Genomic DNA, 14,911 nt, shown 5'->3' on the forward strand with positions numbered 1-14,911 from the left:
GAGTGTGAGAGAAAGGGGTTAAAGGAACTGGACAGAGAATGTGACATGCATGTGACTTTCATTCTCATTTGTGTCATGAAGTAAAGGCTTGAGAGTTGCTTGTTTAAGCAAAATGAGAAATAGTCTAATAAAATTAGGGTAGCCATGTAATTTATCAAACAAACTGGGACACTTCTGAGAATAAAAGGGGGAGCTATTTTTAATTATACTTGGTCATAAATGGCTAAGTACTTGAGCTGCAAAGTTAGAGAAAACAAGATTCAATCCCAGTTCTTCCACATATTAGCTACATGATATTGGAAAAGTTATTCTCTCAGCCTGTTTTCTATCAATAAAATGGGCTTACTAATTGCTACCTCATGAAGGCACTTTGTCAGTGAGATTCCAGGGAGGAGACAGAAACCTCATAATTATTTGAATAAGAATTATTAGCCTTAACAGGGGGTTGGAGGTAACAGAGGACTGCTTACCTGTTACCCGTTACTGGAGGTAACAGAGGGCTAGCAAGAAGTAAAGAGAACTCCACAGAATGCAGCAATAGCAGTTCCTAAGGAGCAGTTACTACCTGAAGGCTGAGATACAGCACCCAGGGCAGAACAATGGAATGTGCTGGCTGCAGAGTAGCCTGAGAAGATACCACGGGAAGTAATCTCTAGGGAGATGCTTCTACCATGGCGCTTGGCTGTGAAGATGACTTAGGGGGCCTTGCGGGAAGATTCTGGCCACTGGTTCTGCGAGCTGCTGCATGCGGCAGGAGCCAGGAGAAAGTATGCTCACTGCAGGAGCATGGCAAGGGGAGCACACCAGACTCAGGAAGAGAAACAGCCCTTCTTCCCTCAGTGCCCCCCAACACCCTTTATGGATGATGCTTAACCTTGTGCCACTTTGCAAAGAAAAAATATTTAAAGGGTTCAGCTCTATTTTTTCAGAACAGGGAATGAAGTGTAGATTTGGAGTCGAGAGGCAATGAATTGATAAAAAACACAATCACACAGAGTCACATGAATTACTGTAATGAACAGGCTTAATATGTAAACATTGAACATGTTTAGCATAGTGCCTGGAACATGGTAAGTGATTAATATATGTTACACAATTATTATATTTTTTATATATCACACATTCTAGTTTTATTATATTTATTTGTATAGAGATGGGAAGCAATGAATAATGTACAGAAAGATGAGAAACTATCTTCCATTCTCTGTAGAACTAAAAAAAAAAAAAAAAAAAAAGGACGATTACTTCTTATTTGCCTCATATAGGGTAGGTTAGGGAGAATCCTGACCTGGGATTATTTTTTGAAATAGAAGTGTAAGCTCCTAAAAGAGCAGCAAGGCTATTTTTCTGGGACTCCAGTAAGGGAAATTCCAAGCTTATAATTTTCAATGTTCAAACAAAACATATTTCCCCATTAATAAAGGAACTTTTCCATTGAAGCTTCATCACCTTCCTTTTGTATCAGATGGAACTGTGTTGTCATCTCATTAATCCTCAGTGCTTTTAGGAGGCAAAAGTATAGAATTATCCATTCCATTTTATATTGCCTTTAACTTCTCATAATTGGTTTAATATCATGTTGTCAAAACCAAGTCCTTACCTTTTATTTTTCTTATTGCTAGCAACAGACTAGCAATTTTTGATACTGAATCATATTTTGTTAGTTTGCTACATGGCTTTTTATGCTATTTTATTTGTGCTTTTCATACCTGTCATAGTATGTTTCAGCCTCCCAGATCACCGATTTAAAGGTTAAACATTAGGGTTTTATATTTGTTTCATTTGTCACATCTATACCCGTATTCCTTACTGTTTTCTAAATCCAATCTTCATTTGCTGTAATAGTTGACTCTCACATACGTTTATTTAATGTTTCTCTTCAGAATGTCTTTTATGCAAAGTTACATCTTGACCTCTCATTAAATTAGATTTACAACCTTCCACATTTTTTCCTTTTAATGATTTAAGTTTTACCTGTTTTCTACTACTTTTGAACATATATAATGACTACTTTAGATAACAATTGTCAATAGCCCATTCTTTTATTCTAGAGAATTTATTTTCTTGGATATAACAGTTATATAATGCAAAGTTTAAGAGCCTCGCTTTGTTATATTTCTTGAACCATGAGGATGATCTTTAGGTCTCTTCTCCATCATTAGCTCAATTCTTTTTTATATAAACGGCTATTTTTTATTTCTGTTTTAGTTATTTCTCTCATGTCAATGAAGGGATTAAAAAATTGAAATTAAAAGTATGGAACTAATATCTTAGGACAGATGAGATATCAACTAAATGTACCTTTTCCTAAATTATACTGTTTCATGGCATTTCTGTCTTGAGTGAAATATCTATTAAATACAATCTTATTGGGAAACAGTTAATTTGAGAAAGAATTTGGTATTTCATATTTCACTTTGTCACGACTCTTTTATTTATTGTTATTCTAAAAATGTTCTGAGGGGAAAGTAACAGTTAACAATAAATATCAAAACCAGTTCTAGGTCTGGACGTTGGGACTTAGTAGTGCATAATTCAAAACATTTCTATATAATTTCCACAGTCTTTTTTTTTTTTTTAAAGGAAGATTGTTTTAAACACTCTTCCGAAGTGTAAGGAATCCCTCTCCTTCATCTAGCGTTAGACACAGCAACATTTGAGTATTTACTCTCCCTGAATCAATTATCCTGTTTCCACTTCTTTTGGCTTTTGCTCTTCTCTGAAAAAAAACCTTCCACACTCTCTGGCTAATTCCCCAATTCCCAGTTATACTTATGATTTAGTTCAATCCTCCTGTTTCTTTAAAACCTTCTTTGATCTCCTAGTTGACTGTCTTCTAGACTCTCATATAGCTTACTGTTCTTATTGTTGGTTTTAGTTATTTTACAAATGACATTTTGTGCCTTATACTCTCAGGTGTCATTTCAGGATATAGTGGCCCAAATTAAAATTAGTAAGTCCAGAACACTTATTATTATGGTTCGTGGTTGGTGGTCAATAGTTATGTGTTGATTCATTAAAGCAAATGTTTGTTGAATTTGTTTTGCTTTGGGGGAAAGAAGACACTAAGCTTAAGCAAGTGCTCTTTGTGGAATTCTCTGCCTAGTAGTGAGAAATATGCAAATATGCATGTGAAATAGCAGAGCCCAGTCTAGACCCAATGTTCTGGAGAAGAGGGCAGTTCTGTGGTGCAAATCAGGGAAGGTCTGGTAGATGACCTAACGTTTGAGTTGAATCCTAACATAATGGCACAGGAAATAAATTCCAGGCAGAGGTAAAGGGTGTGAAGATATCTGTTGCCTCAAAGGCCATACCTCATTTGTAACAAAGAATGAATCTTAGAATTGTAAAAGATTTTAGCTTTTATGAGATTGAAACCTAAAGACCAGTGCATTTAGCATGCTTTCCTAGAATTGGGAAGCCACTGTATCCTCATCTGAAACCAGCTTGATCCTAAATGTGTGTAAACCCTGTGAAAATTCTTACAGGTACATGGTATTGTTATAGTGGAAATAAGCTAATGCAGAATAACCTAAAATATCTTTCTCCAGGCAAACACAATAAAATCTTTTCTAAGATTTTGTAAGGCTTAACACTAGAAAGTAAAGTGTATTTTATTTTATTTATTTTTTATTTTTTTTCTGGTACGCGGGCCTCTCACTGTTGTGGCCTCTCCCGTTGCGGAGCACAGGCTCCGGACGCGCAGGCTCAGAGCCCATGGCTCACGGGCCCAGTTGCTCCGCGGCATGCGGGATCTTCCCGGACCGGGGCACGAACCCGTGTCCCCTGCATCGGCAGGTGGACTCAACCACTGAGCCACCAGGGAAGCCCCGTAAAGTGTATTTTAGTGTCAAAATATTTTCAGAGATCTGTTAAGGCTAAATAGATCTTCAAAGCTTTTAATCTCAAGTTAAATTGGAGTCATGTTTTATTTTTCCTTAATAAACATTAGAGCTCTTGGTACTGTGATATAAGCTCTTAATAAATGCCATGACTGCAAGTGGAAATTTGAGGCATAGTATCCCTAAACAACTTGCCACACAGGCACTCCTGATACAGTATTTGTAAACGCAGCTCTTCATGTAAATGCTAGATTAGACTGAATGATGAATTTAAAACAAGTGGGTGCACTCACTGTGGCCCAAATTAAGCCTGTTCTAAAGTTGCTATAGCAACATTATCTGTACCAAATGTCCTGCTCTAAAAAATAATTGGAAACATTTCCTGTTATTTAGGGAGAAAAATAAAATCACTATTAATTTTTTTATATCCTATTATACACAGTGCATTATTCTCATGCATTTTTTTTAAATCAGCAAAATTCATGAATGGATATATGTAATTTTTATATAATTATAACAGCAAAATCAAAAAGAATAAGAATAAAATTAGTTTGTAGGCTTAATATGATATACATAGGAGTTAAATAAAACATTTGTATAAAGATACTTTTATTCTTTCTTTCTTGAATAACACTTAATATCGGAGGGCTATGAATAGTTCCTTTGGGCTTTGTATAAATGAATTGTTTACTTATTGGATCATGAGCAAATTTCTTAATATTTGGAAAAAGTTAAGGAACAGCTGAAGTTTTCAGGTTATTGATAGGATAGAAAATAAACTCAAACGAAAACGTAAAAAACACATAACAATTCAAGAAGCAGAGATGTCTGAAATGTTTTATGAGGGTTAACTCAAAGGAACATACATTTAGAATTTGACCACAATAGCTACCTGATACAATGAAACTCTAGGCTCAGGTATATTTCTTTCTGAAAATAATTTTAAATCACATATATTAATAAATTGTCCTCATAAGAAATTATTAAGAAATATTACAACCTTTAGGAAAAGCAAAGACTCATAAACTGGAAGGAAAATAACCCCTGCAAACAACATACTATTTATTGGCTAATAACCTGTAAGAGTATATTCTATGTAGTTTTGTTTAACATTTCAATACTTTCTTTTTTTTCTTGAGTTTGGAAAGGCACTTTCCCTCAATGTAATTGTAATTCTAAAGTGCCATTTCATGCTTCATTATCTCTGACTGGGAGTTATAGTTTGCAGTTGGCCCTCAGCTTCCTTTGTGAATCATGGATTGTATAGCTAAGTATATTTTCCTAAGCATTTGAGTGAGGTGAATAATACTCTTTCCTACATATTAATTAGGCTTTCTTATTTAACAACACTAGACTTCAAAATGAAAGTGGCATATTCTTGGAAACAAGATGAAAATATATAGGGTACAACATTTTGGAGAATGCTTAAATCAATTTATTTGCAAAATGAAAACATTTTGTTTCTTCAATTCTTGCCCCTACTCTTGCACCTAATTCCTACTGCTCTTTCCACCAGGTATCCGCCATGCTGAATATTACGGCACAGCTTAAAGCAAACATGAATAAAGAGTAAGAGTCCGAATTACTGGGGCTTTGGGTCTATGTGTAAGTGCATTCATCAGCCCTCCAAAGAACTTAAATTTGGCATGGAAACTGGGTAAAACTAGGATTGAATTAAACTTTCCCACCAAAGGGTTATGTTTTGTCTGTTCAATATCAATTCCATTATAATTATAAGTAAGCTTTCCTTGTCCTCCACTTCATAAATCCAGCTTCTTTCTAGTTCTGTGTGTACACCTGGTCTGGAATGTTTTCTTTTAAACTTCTGCCTGTATACAAATCATTCACTTCTTCTCCAAGAAGTCTTCCTTGACTGATGCCAAACCTCATCATCTTTAACTATCTACTGTCACTTGCTTTAGTTGAAATGTTAGTAAAGCAGAGTATTTAAGAGCTTGAGTTCTGGAGCCAGGTTCAACTCAAGTTCAAATCCTGGCACAGGTGCTTAGTAAAACAAATTAATTGAACAAATTAATTATGAGGGCCAGCTGGGGGCCAGATGCTATTATAGGTGCTGAGGTACAGTAGTGAGTAAGACAGACAAGAAACCCATTCTTTTCAAGCTCACATTCTAACAGTGGTGGAAGAGAGTGGGACATGGGTGGACAACTAAAACTAGTATAGATTGTGATAAGTTCTGTAAGGAAGTAAGCAAAGTCACATGACACAGAGTTAACTGGGGGCTCCTACTTCAGTTGGGCTAGGGGATGATATTTGAGTTGAGACCTGAAGATAGAGGAGTCAGCTGTGCAAGATCAGGGGAAAAAAGTGTACACCAGTCAGAAGGAAAATCAAGTACCGGTGTCCTGAGTAGGAAACAACATTCAGTGACTAGAAAGGGCAGTGTGGCCAGAATATGGGATGGGGGAGTGGGGAGCAGAGGCTATACTTGATAACACTGAAGACTATTAAAGGGGTTTGGGTTTTATTCTAATACTGAGATCAAAACAGATGACTTGATTTAGCTGTCACACAGATTTGTAGAAAATTGAATTGAATGTAAATATTCAAAATTTATGAAATGTTGCATAAAATCCCGGTATATTATGCATGCACTTAGATGCGCTATACATGAATTATTAAAAAACAGTTGTGCTCATTCACAGTTTTCTTATCCCCTCTAGTTGAACATGAATATCCTGGGTGATGATTAGAGTAAGAAAAGCAAAGTTTCCTTTGATACCATACTAAGCAGAAGCACCAGGAGAGTAAATTTTTGCCTTTTCCATACCAAAAATCTCCTCTACATGATGGTGTTGACCAGATGATAAACATGAAACATACATTTCTGAGCCTGGAGCACCACGGCGATGTCAGGGTTGGTATTCTAGATTTGGGCATCATCATGATATAGATGCTTGCAAATCAAGGGAATGAAATCATTTAAGGAGACAGTATACATGGAATAGGGCTCCAAAGGGAGCCCTGGGTCATTCCGACATTTAAAAGTAAGTTTAGCGCTTCCCTGGTGGTGCAGTGGTTGAGAATCTGCCTGCCAATGCAGGGGACACGGGTTCGAGCCCCGGTCTGGGAAGATCCCACATGCCGCGGAGCAACTGGGCCCATGAGCCACAACTACTGAGCCTGCGCATCTGGAGCTTGTGCTCCGCAACAAGAGAGGCCGCGATAGTGAGAGGCCCGTGCACCGCGATGAAGAGAGGCCCTCACTTGTCGCAACTAGAGAAAGCCCTTGCCCAGAAAACGAAGACCCAACACAGCCAAAAATAAATAAATACAAATTTGTTTTTAAAAAAGTAAGTTTAGGTAAAGCAACAGATATCATCAAAAGAGACTAATTAGGATCAGCAAGTAGCATAAAAAAATCAGAAGAGAAAAAACTAAAGAAGGAGGACATGATAAACTGTGAGATGGAGTATAATGAAAACGGAAGCACTGTTGCTGGATTTGGCAACATGAAGACAGTTGGAGACCTTGACAAGAACCATTTTGACAGAAAGGTGTAGTTAAGTAAGTTAGAGAGGGCAAAGGAACGTGTGAGAAGCGAGGAGGTGGAGATGAGGGATGTAGTCAACTTGGAGACATTTTTCTGTGAAGTTAGCTGTGAGGCAGCATAGAAAAATAGGTTGGTGGCTAGAAAAAGATAAGGGATTCAAGGATTGTTTAAAAGTTAATCATTAATGGATTAGTTACACATATCTGTTAAAAGTTTTGTATCTGTTTTCTCATCTGCCAAGGATGCAAAAGTAACAATAAACTTCCAGTGGTTGCTATGAGAATTAAGAGGTTTTGCAGGTGAAGGAGTAGCACCATACTTAGTGCTTCATATATTCTCAGTAAATGGTCACAGTTATTATCATGTAGAATTCCCTTTACTTAGCACATTTACTCAAATCATTTTTCCTTTTCACTCTTCACTGCCCTGTGCTTAAGTAGTTATTTTTATATGATGTGCTATGGAAGTGAAGTTTAAGGAAGAGATTAAACAATAAATTGCTACTAGAATTAAATAATTAAACTATGTGTACTAAACTCTGTTAGGTGCTATGGTTATGTATGTGTATAAATATGACACAGTCCAGTCCTATCCCTTTATTAGCATATCCAGAGTCCCCTAGACTATCCTTACTTCTCACACTAGTGGGAAGTTCAGGGTCCCCAAGACCACTCTCAAGTTGGATAATTTACTAGCAGAATTCACTGAACTCAGGTAGCAGTTAAACTCATGATTACAGTTTATTACTGCAATAAAACCAAACGATATAGATTAAAATCAGCAGAGGGAAGAGGTACGTAGGGCTGAGCCCAGGAGACACCAACGGGGGTGGGACATCTAGTTGTCTTCCCCCATAGAGTTACGTACCTATTTCTCCCAGCTACAGCATGTGAAAATACACATGGAATACTGCCAACCAGGGAAGCTCACGTGAGCCTTGGTGGTCTGCCAGTTTTTACTGAGGTCTGGTCATCACCCACGTAGCTGAACTTAGTCTCCAGTGCCTCCAGAGGTTGAGCTGAAACCATGTGGCCCTAGCCCCTCACCATACATCACACTATTAGCACAGATTATCAGGTTTAGTCCAAGGTCCCAGGTAAACGAAAACACTTTAATCAAGCAGGATATTCCCAAAGGTTTAGAGGTTACCTCCCAGAGCCAAGGGCAAAGGCCAAACCTCTATTTGGCAAGGTTAATCTCTACTGCACAATTTATAAACTAATTGAGGAGATAATATGACAAAGGCATAACATTTAAATAACCATATATGATTTAACTCATAGTTCAAGTCAAAGAGTGTCATAATGCTAAGACATGTTTTACATAATTAATAGTTTGTTCAAACAGTGCTTACTATAGATATTCAGAGAAAATACCTGAAAAATCTGACTTTGAGCTGAGCGACGAGGCGGTTTTATAGAAAAAGTCCTATTTAAACTGGACCTCAAGGGATGACTTGGATGTGAACTGGCTGAAAGAAAGGGGAAGGCACTTCCAAGAGGGTGAACAGAGGAAGGCAAAATGTGGAGGCTGCTTCCTGAGGAGACAGTAAGGATAAGGGAGTAAAGGAAAATAAGATTAGAAAGGCAGTATACTATTTTTCTAGGGCTACTGTAACAAGTTACCACAAACTAGGTTGCTTAAAACAACAGAAATTTATTCTTTCACAGTTCTAGAAGCCAGAAGTCCAAAGTCAAGGAGTCAACATGGTTAGTTCCTAATGGTAGAGACTACAAGGGAGGATCCACCTCATGTCTCTTCCTAGCTTCAAAGGAGGCCAGCAATTCTTAGTATTCCTTGTCCTGTAGATGCATCACGATATATCTACTTCCATCATCACACGGCTTTCTCCCTTTGTGTGTGCATCTCATCTCTATGCTTTGATTTTCTCTTCTTATAAGGACATTAGTCATTGGATTGGAGTCCACTCTGATATGGTAAGACCCGTGACCCTCATTTTAACTAATTAAATCTGTAAGTACCTTACTTCCAAATAAAGTCTCATTCTGAGGTTTCTACGCAGACAGGAATTTGGGGGGGAAACCATTCTATCCAGGTAGACTGGGGAAAATATTGATTAAGGCAGATTATAGCTTTCAAAAACTGTTACAAAGGCATGAACAATACCTGAATACCTCTCAGACACAATTCACTAAACAACGTCTTTCACACCTTTTCAATTGTTTTTTTCGAAACACTAGAATACCTTCTTTCACTGCCAGATACAGTAGCCCTCAAGAGTAGAGTATGCGTAAGTGGAGTAAGGGGGTCCTCCATCTGATTTCAAAGAGACTTAAAGAACAATTTGGTTAAAGCAAGGACAGCTAAAATTCACGGGGCAGAGTCCTTGGGTAGGAAGCTTTGGTGCCAAATCTTCAGAAGAAGGAGAACAGGGGTGAGGTGGAGAGGGCATGTGAGAAGACTTCTTCATCTATTCTATCTGAATGTCTTATTTTATTTTATTTTCCTTCTACTGTCATTGATAAAAAGAGTTTTTCTCAAAGTTTACTCTACTGAACTACTACATCATGAATATCTGCGGTCTGTGTCGAAAAGGTGAATTCTTGGACCCTCCTTCAGACCTACTGACTCACAGTGTCTGTGGGGGAATCCTGGGAATCTGATTTTGGACAATTTCTCCAAATGATTCTTAAACATAGTAACATTTAAGAACCAACACATTAGAGTTTGGTTTGGACTTAAGGTGCATATATTTTTTTAGGAAGATTAAAGGGACATTATGCCACAGATCAGTTTTATTAGAAGAATGAAGATTATGATTTTGGAGTGTGTGACTACCTGAGCCCCAAATTATTGGGGTCCAAGACAAGTCCTGGCAGGATCCCATCTGAGGCAGAATGTGGGCATAGAGTCTCTAGGTGTCTGGACAGAGGAGAACTAGGATGTGGTTGAGGCAATGAGAAAAAAAAGAACTAGCAGTGTCAAAAGAAATCTCTGCCTAAACAACAACTTTATATAAAGGTAGGTTTGTGCCTAAGAAGGAATCACTTGTCCTCTTCTCTCTCCTTCCAGCTTCTAGCATTTGTACACTGGATATTAATGACTAGGCTTCTGTAGGCTAGTAATCTTGCCTTTTAGAGGAATTCGGAAAATGTATATATGTATGTTTTATGTTGGGTACATACTCCTCAAAATCTGAGATTGAGCTGTGAAGAAAGAGCATAGCATTCACGTTGTTTGTCCCATCCTATAATACCTTTGCTAAAATCTTGGAACTAATTTTTAGTCATTTTGAGAATGTGCAACTTATACCTAGCTACCAACATTTTAAAATAATGGAAACATTTTTTGAATCAATAGTTGAAATCCATTATTTGAAAAAGATGTTAATGTTGCTTTCAAGTACTTGGTGACAGTGGCTTCTATAGGTTAGAAAGAGAATTATTGTCATTTTCAGAGTATTGATGGCCAATGGAGAGAAGGAATAGAGTATCTGAACTTTAGGAAGTTTTAGAAAAACTTCAATGCTCTTCTTGAGTCTCAGAAAGAATAATAGTAACTGACTTGGAAAGATAAAATGGATTGCATTAGATAATATATTCAGTTTCATAATATTGTTAGATAATTGATCAAGTTCTGGAACTGCAGTGAATTTTTTTCCTATTCAGTTGAATTTTTATGCCATTCTACTAAAGGAATTGAATGCAAAACAAATAAGAAAGGCAACTTTACAAAGTCCTGTCTTCATCATAAATTCATTACATTTACCTAATAAGAACCTCCTCTAACTCAACTGAGGATTTCAAAAGATTTTTTCTTCTCAGGGAAAAGAAAAGAGAAAAACTTGATATGTATGCAAAACCATGGTGTTTTCTTTATTAGAGAACATATTTACATTAGCATTTGACTAGTTTCAACTTCTAATTTCTACCATAGACTAAAAAAAGGTAAGCTAAGACTGTATTTAAAAGATGGTATGGGGGCTTCCCTGGTGGCGCAGTGGTTGAGAGTCCGCCTGCCGATGCAGGGGACACGGGTTCGTGCCCCGGTCCGGGAAGATCCCGCGTGCCGCGGTGTGGCTGGGCCCATGAGCCACAGCCGCTGAGCCTGCGCGTCCGGAGCCTGTACTCCGCGACAGGAAAGGCCAAAACAGTGGGAGGCCCGCGTACCGCAAAAAAAAAAAAAAAAAACAAAAGATGGTATGTTTATTATTGTCATAATCAATACGTCTCCAGTACTGTAAAACTCATCAGTAAAACTGTCAGTGTTCCTTCTTCACATTTGATGATTCCTTTCCATTCTGCTTTTGAGCATTAATATGCCAAGAAAACTGAAGTTTTTACTAATAAATTCTACTCAAGTAGAGTCAGCACCAGATTAATAGTTTACATCCACGATGAGGGCTTCACTTTCACAGGGAAGTAACACATGCAGAAAAGCCCACAGGTTGTGGAGTCACTAGGATGAGGTGCGGGTTCAAATTCTGGCTCCCCCACTTGCCTGGGGGAGTGACCCTGGGCAAATAACTTCTCCAAGCTTCAGAGTCCTCATCTACATAATGTAGCATTGTTGTTAAAACTTAGCAAGGTAGTTCAACATCTGCAAATCAATCAATGTGATATACCTACCACACTAACGTGATATAGGACAAAAATCATATGATCATCTCAATAGATGCAGAAAAGGCATTTGACAAAATTCAATATCTATTTATGATAAAAACTCTCAATAAAGTGGGTATGGAGGGAACATACCTCAACATAATAAAGGCCATATATAACAAGCTCACAGCTAACATCATACTCAATGGTTATAAGATCAGGAACAAGACAAGAATGCCCACTCTCACCACCTTTATTCAACATAGTATTGGAAGTCCAGGACACAGTAATCAGGCAAGAAAAATAAATAAAAGGAGTCCAAAACAGAAGGGAAGAAGACTGTCACTATTTGCAGGTGACATGATATTATACATACAAAACCCTAAAGATGCCACCAAAAAACTATTAGAACTAATCAATGAAATCAGTAAAGTTGTAGTATACAAAGCCAATATACAAAAATCTGTTGCATTTCTGTACACTAAAAATGAACTATCAGAAAGAGAAATTAAGAAAATAATCCTATTTACAACTGTATAACAAAGGCATAAAATACCTAGGAATAAATTTAATCAAGGAGGTAAAAGACCTGTACACTGAAAACTATAAGACACTGATGAAAGAAACTGAAGAAAGCACAAATAAATGGAAAGATATTTCATGCTCGCAGATGAGAAGAATATTATTAAAATGTCCATACTACCCAAAGCAATCTACAGATTCAATGCAATCCCTATCAAAATTACAAAGGTACTTTTCACAGAAACAGAACAAACAATCCTAAAATTTGTATGGAACCACAAAATACCTCAGACAGCCAAAGCAATCTTGAGAAAGAAGAACAATGCTGGAAGCATCATGCTCCCTTATTTCAAACTATGGTACAAAGCTATAGTAATTAAAACAGCATGGTATTGGCATAAAAACAGACACAGATGAATGGAAAAGAATAGAAAACCCAGGGAAAAAACCTCACACATATATGGTCAATTTATGGCAAAGGAGCCAAGAATATACAATGGGGGAAGGGACAGTCTGTTCAATAAACAGTGTTGGGAAAACTGGATATCCACATGCAAAAGAATGAAACTGAATCACCATCTTACAGCATACACAAAAATTAACTCAAAATGGATTAAAGAGTTAAAATAACACCTGAAACCATAAAACTCCTAAGAGAAAACATAGGTGGTAAATTCATTGATATTGGTAATGACTTTTTTGACTTGACACCAAAAGCAAAAATAAACAAGTGGGATTACATGAAACTAAACAGCTTCTGCACAGCAAAGGAAACCTCAACACAGTGAGAAAGTAACCTATAGAAATAGCTGCAAAAAATATTTGCAAATCATATATCTGAGGAAGATATCTGCAAATCATATATCTGATGAGGGGTTAATATCCAAAATATATAAAGAATTCACACAACTCAGTAGCAGAAAGCAAACAATCCCCTTAAGAAATGGGCAGAGGATCTGAATAGAATTTTTTCAAAGAAGATATTCAAATGGCCAACAGGTACTGAAAAGGTACTCAACATCACTAATCATCAAGGAAGTGCAAATCAAAACCACAATGAGATATCACCTCATACCTGTTAGAATGGCTATTATCAAAAAGACAAGAGATGACAAGTGTTGGTGAGGATGTGGAGAAAAGGGAACATTTGTGCACCATTAGTGGGAATGTCAATTGGTGCAGCCACTATGGAAAACAGTATGGAGGGTTCCTCAAAACATTAAAAATTGACTACCATATGATCCAGCAATTCCATCTCTGGGTATTTGTCTGAAAAACATGAAAACACTAACTGGAAAAGATTTATGTGGCCCCATGTTCATTGCAGCATTAGTTACAATAGCCAAGATATGGAAACAACCTAAGTGTCCATCAGTGGATAAATGGATAAAAACAATGTGTGTGTGTGTGTGTGTGTGTGTGTGTGTGTGTGTGTGTGTGTGTGTGAATACTATTTAACCATAAAAAAGAAGAAAATCTTGCCATTTGCTACAGCAGATATGGACCCTAAGGGCATTATGCTAAGTGAAATAAGTCATATAGAGAAAGACAAATACTATTGTGGTATCACACGGTATCACTTATATATGGATTCTAAAACAAAAAACAAGTTCATAGACACAGAAAAAAGATTGGTGGTTGCCAGAGGTGGGGGATGGGGGTGGGTAAAATGGGTGAAGGTGGTCAAATGGTACAAACTTCCAGTTATAAGATAAATGAGTCCTGGGGATGTAAGGTACAGCATGGTGACTATAGTTAATAGTACTGTATTGCATATTTGAAAGTTGCTAAGAGAGTAGATCTTAAAAGTTCTTATCACAAGAAAAATTTTTTTAACTATTTATGGTGACAGACATTAATGAGTCTTATTGTGGTGATCATTTTGAAAAATATACAAATATCAAATCATTATATTGCCCACCTGAAATTAACATAATGTTATATGTCAGTTATACCTCAACAATAATATAAAAACTTAACAAACTATTTTCTGAAATATGCCTGCTATATTTATAACTTACTATTATTATAACTTAATAATTATTTGTTCCTTCCTCTCTTTCCAATCCCTGAGCACCTCTCTCAAACTGACATACCAGCTGTCATGGACATCACAAACATCTGAAGATTACAAATTGGCCAGAACTGGTTGGCGCCTATGCTAAGGGTAATGAGGAGCCTACAGTGAAACTTCTCAATGAATCAGCAGCCACAACAAAGTGACAGGAAAAGAAATCATCATCTGGTCATTTGTGATTAAACCCACAGATGGAAAAAAAAAATACCCTGTATTTATTGAGGATAGGTATGGTCTTGGCACTTTTACTTATTCATTTAATTCCTATGTCAACCTTATGAAGTGATATCAATAATCCTTTATAGAAAGGGAAACTGAGGTTCAGAAAGTGGATGTAACTTTCCTAAGGCCACATATAGTACACTGCAGTGTAGGAGCAACACATTGATGTTAG

The sequence above is a fragment of the Phocoena sinus genome, chromosome 7 (assembly GCF_008692025.1).
Source record: "Phocoena sinus isolate mPhoSin1 chromosome 7, mPhoSin1.pri, whole genome shotgun sequence".
In the NCBI taxonomy this organism is placed as follows: Eukaryota; Metazoa; Chordata; class Mammalia; order Artiodactyla; family Phocoenidae; genus Phocoena; species Phocoena sinus.